Below are 4592 nucleotides of genomic sequence, written 5' to 3'. Positions count from 1 at the left end.
CACTCGGAAAATTTTGTTTTAGCCAAAACCAGTTGGCCTCAAAGCGATCACTCTAAAGCTGATTGAGAGGCCGACGACAAACGCCGACCCCATCTGAAAATGGGAAAAGGGGAAGAAGAAGAAGAAGACCAGAAGTTCTAGGGACTTAAGCTAAGACGCTATGTCATAATTATGACTAAATACCTTTAATGTTGTTAGATTTTTGGTCAAGCGTTTCTTGGGTTACGGGTACGGCACCTGTTGTTGATTTATCCGCATCCCCACTGTTAACCACTAAATACCTGTAAAATAAGACCAAACATATTCATCTTGGCACCAATCCATTTTCAAACCATACTGGACAATGCCTAACTTTAGTCCGTCAGCTATCAAGAGAGGCCGCATGAACACTCAAATGTGGCCCATACCAAAGAAAGTTAGAAGTTCTAAGGCCACAGCCATCACTCACTATCAGGTAGACCTGACAGGTACACCTGATCAGGTCTAGGTACACCTGATCAGGTCTACCTGATAGTGAGTGTCTGGCCTTAGAACTTCTAACTTTCTTTGGTATGGGCCACATTTGAGTGTTCATGCGGCCTCTCTTGATAGCTGACGGACTAAAGTTAGGCATTGTCCAGTATGGTTTGAAAATGGATTGGTGCCAAGATGAATATGTTTGGTCTTATTTTACAGGTATTTAGTGGCTAAGAGTGGGGATGCGGATAAATCAACAACAGGTGCCGTACCCGTAACCCAAGAAACGCTTGACCAAAAATCTAACAACAGGGTATTTATTAAAGGTATTTAGTCATATGACATAGCGTCTTAGCTTAAGTCCCTAGAACTTCTGGACCATACACACACACCCATCACACACATCCCACCACACACACACACACACACCCATCACACACCACACACAACACACACACCCATCCCACCACACACAACCACCCTTCACACACATCCCACCACACACACATCCCACCACACACACACCCATTACACACATCCCACCACACACTCACACCCATCACACACACCCCACCACACACACACGCACGGTCGCGCTACTCGTTCCCTGACATGTCCCACAGTGCAGCATAATAGGCATAACTTTGGACCGCCGCCATTTTGAATCAGGATGGAATGAGACAATTTTAAGTAGCCTATGTCACCCGGAGTACTTTTCTTAACAACCGCAAAAAAATTCATCAAAATCGGTCGAGCCGTTTTTGCGTGAAAAGAGGACGACCAAAGATGTATTTAGCGTAACAGACAGACATACATACATACATTCATACATAGAGACAGAAATTTTTCTAATGCGATTTTTGGAATCGTGGATGCATAAGGAGTAAGAATAACTAAAAATTTCACGATTATAAGCAATGTACGTACAGACAAATCTACAATTTTATATAGATCTTCATTTGATGTTTGTTATCGGACTGTGTTTATATTTGACTGTGGGTATTAGAGTAGGTAATCATATTAAACTCATATTTCAGCATTAAAAGCTCTAGTCAATAGTAACTTGATGACAGGTATTATTGTTTGGGGGCCTATTTCCTACAGGGGTCTTCTCACTCTGCGCACAACAAAAAATGCGAAGTATACGCGTATTTTTTTTTTTGTGGCAATGTTGGAAAAAAGTGAAAAATTTTCCATTTCGTCCATTTTTTGTATTTTATTATTCACTTCCCCTCCTTTTCTTTTGGATATTTTTGGATTTGAGTGAAAAAATTTTCACCTCTGTTGGAAGAAAAAAAACTTGTATCATTTTGTCGCCATCTTTTTTTTTCCAACAAATCCACGTTTTTTTTATTATTAGCATTTGAACTAGTAAATGGAAGAAGAAATCAGCTGACTTTGCATTTTATTATCCAGTACAAAAAGCACTGTGGTGGGGATAAAAAAAGTGACCACAGTGGAATATTTTGGATTAGGAAAAATTTCCGTTTCACATAAATAAAATACCCCTTATGACATCTCTTTTTTTGCTTTTCAAGGCTAAATTTTTTCCTCGGCTACTAAAGGCTAATTGTTGCCTCGGTAGTACCTACGTATTTGGTGAAGTTCAGCCCTGTGGCTTGGGTCAGGACATGGTGACCTGGGTAAGGTTTCCACAGGATAAGGCGATATAATACCTGTTAGAAAGGTATCATCCGATAGTCCACTTGGGTAAGTTTACCTGCACGAGTAGGTTTAATAAGACCTTACGTGTTACGTGAGTACCTTCTATTCTTACATACGTATCTACCTATAGATATTTCCACTTAGGTAAGTACATAGATACCTTATTAACACATCAGTTAATTATCACCTGCATTAATTAATCATAATCATGTGTAGGTAAGTATATCCAACTCAGTTTCTGATAAAACTTCTCATACTGGCACTCTTTATCACAAGCCCGGGTAGCTCAGTCGGTAGAGCATTAGGCTTTTAACCTAAGGGTCCTGGGTTCGAGTCCCAGTTCGGGCGAAGTTTTTTTATATTTTTTATTGAAGAATATTATCTACCTATTCCATTTAGTTTTTTCCCCCAAAGGAACTTGAAAACTTTCTCTGAAGAAAGTTGATGATGATGACTTTCAGAGGGGCCCCTTTCACCCTCATGCTAAAGTTTAAATAAAATACATTTATTCAAACTTTTTCAGGGATGCCTCCATGCGTGAATCAATAATCCTGATGGCTTTTGTTGTCCATCAGGAAAGGTGAAGTTTACTTTTCATCCTAAAAATATATTTTCCGACACCCCTTTCGCCCTCATGCTAAAGTTTAAATAAAATACATTTATTCAAACTTTTACAGGGATGCCTCCATGCGTGAATCAATAATCCTGAAGGCTCTTGTTGTCCATCAGGAAAGGTGAAGTTTACTTTTCATCCTAAAAATATATTTTCTGACACTTTTCTGTCTCGTTATGAAAATACGAAAACGTTCTTTGAAGAGGGTGCAGATGTTAACCCCTCCCAGCACACCCATACACACTTGCTCAACCCCTCCCAGCACATGCATACACACTTCTCCATTCCCATTTTCAAAACTCATTCACACTCATCACCTTTTGTTTGAAAAACATTAGAACTTTCATCCCACTCTCATATTTTTTAAATCTTTTGTAGGTACCTATTATACACGTAATACCACCATCCCGTGCGTCATATGCACTTTTCCAAATGCCCATTTAACCTCCCCCCCCACACACACATTCTTTTGAAACACTATGTAGGTATGTATTGTCTACCTGGGGGACTTTAAACAGGTTTACTTACACCAACAAAACCATACGCACTGAAGCATTGAAAGGTGAACTTGAACGTTACATTAAAGAGATACAACCTGATTTCCTCAAATTCGTCATCGAAACTTTTGACAAAAGAGACCATCAAAGTCGAGGATGCTATCGGTCTGATTATTGTTCTATACATAATTTCAGAATGTTTACTTCTCAAATCATCTAAGTCCTAAGAAGTGCTAAAGAAATAAGAAATAGCAAAGGTTGAGCGCGAAGGGCGTCCACTCGTAAAATTTTGTAGCCAAACACAAATGTCAGTCCAAAAGCGATCATCTTAGGGCTGATTGAGGGCTGACGAAAATCGCCCACCCCGCAGAAGGTGAGGGTTAACATAAAGGCTTGAGAACCCTCAGGTATTAGAATGTATGTTATGTAGGTGGTATAGGGAGTGTAAGGGAGTTGGGACCTACATAGGTATTAGTTATGTAGGGATGTACCTACCTACATATATGTAGATAGATCTGAGGACAGAAAATGTGAAGAGAGAAAAAAGAGAAGAGGGATTATTCGTACATCAAACAAACAAAAAATGGGTTTTCAAACGAGAGAGAAAAAAAAAAAAGTTTCAAAATGAAGGCAACGTTTCAAGTTTGTGTATTTTCTGAAAAGCATCATCAGACCGTTTATTGTCCTCTAGCTCTTAACCAGTGGAGAAGGTAAAGGAGAGAGATGGGCACCCCTCAGTGTATGTTTTGGTACAGTTGGCATCTCCACTAACTCCTCTAAGTAAGCAAAATGTCATTTTATCTAGTGTAGGTATGTTTCAATCTCTAGGGGGGGGCCCGGGCCCCATGGGCAACCCCCTGGTTACGCCCATGGGGACTTCAATCTTCTCCTAAATGAGACTGAAAAGTCCCTTTACTAACGCAGGCTAAACAAGGTCTTATGAATTTGGTACAAAATCAATTCAGCAATCATTGCTCGGGAATTAATTTTTCCAATGTGAGGGAGATGATTTCATTCTCCATGGCTTTCATCAGGTATATTATAGGTACGCTACTATACAACTTATTGGTTATCAAAAGATAAAGTGGTTATTTCTCCGGGAAGGACGTGAGTTAAAAAGGCATATAAGGTCTCATTCTGATCCTTGAATAAAGCGCAAGTTTTCCTGAAAGATGGAGACCTGTACTCCAAAATTTCTTCGGACAAAAACCGCGTGTTTCGTAACGTAAAAATCGGACATAACAAGGTAAATCTTTTTCGATCTTGAGAAAACACATCAAACCTGAGCTTTGGAAATCGGAGATCAGTTCTATTCGGATCAAAATTTTGTGTTCTGGCTCGTGGTTTTAACAAAAACAGTT

At 39.5% G+C, this 4592-nt stretch overlaps 1 non-coding gene across 1 annotated transcript; it reads left to right on the top strand.

Annotated features, from left to right (window-relative positions):
• The first annotated feature begins 2396 nt into the window (after positions 1–2396).
• On the top strand, positions 2397–2469 carry Trnak-uuu. The gene has a single exon. It is a non-coding gene; the product is annotated as a tRNA-Lys (tRNA).
• The last annotated feature ends 2123 nt before the right edge of the window (positions 2470–4592 follow it).

This window comes from Diaphorina citri, unplaced genomic scaffold (genome assembly GCF_000475195.1).
Source record: "Diaphorina citri unplaced genomic scaffold, Diaci psyllid genome assembly version 1.1 scaffold2301, whole genome shotgun sequence".
Classification (NCBI taxonomy): Eukaryota; Metazoa; Arthropoda; class Insecta; order Hemiptera; family Psyllidae; genus Diaphorina; species Diaphorina citri.
Note: the sequence above shows the minus strand (reverse complement) of the source record. Positions and strands in the feature narration are given on the sequence as shown.